Here is a 719-nt window from a genome sequence, read left to right as displayed (position 1 = left end):
TCGACGCCAAGGGTCCCAATGGACCTCGGATTCGGATTTAGCGACCCCCAAAACGTACAATGTTGATATTTTGAATAGGTTATTACTGTTTTCCCTGATATGACCTTCAAATACCCTTGAACCTAACGTGCTGGGGTTAAACGGATGCCGGATTCGGATTCAGCGGAAAAAAATACATAAGGATACAATGGTTTTGCCGATGGACATTAAAGTTCATTTTTTTTGTGGGCCTGTGTTATCTTTCTATACCTCCGTAATCCTGTAATCCCATAACCCCTTGACCCTAAAACACCGAAACCCCATAACCCCATTCTAGAATATGCCCAATTACAAATTTGAATACGCATCATGTCTTACCTGCACAATGTCACGACTCATTCCAAAAACTGCATTAACATGTCGTCAGTATTCAAAAACTCCACAAAAATCATAATGAGTTTGACCTTGTAATCCATTCAAAATTAGTGTTTTCTCAAAATTTGGACTAGTTTTATAGAGTTTTTCGATACTGACGACATGGTAATGCAGTTTTTGGAATGAATCGTGACATTGTGCAGGTAAGACATGATGCGTATTCAAATTTGTAATTGGGCATATTCTAGAATGGGATTATGGGGTTTCGGTGTTTTAAGGTCAAGGGGTTATGGGATTACAGGATTACGGAGGTATAGAAAGATAATCAAAGTGCGTGATGGTTTCGATTATGGGGCATTCTTTTA

Source organism: Trachymyrmex cornetzi, unplaced genomic scaffold (assembly GCF_001594075.2).
Source record: "Trachymyrmex cornetzi isolate Tcor2-1 unplaced genomic scaffold, Tcor1.1 scaffold1316, whole genome shotgun sequence".
Taxonomy (NCBI): Eukaryota; Metazoa; Arthropoda; class Insecta; order Hymenoptera; family Formicidae; genus Trachymyrmex; species Trachymyrmex cornetzi.
Note: the sequence above shows the minus strand (reverse complement) of the source record.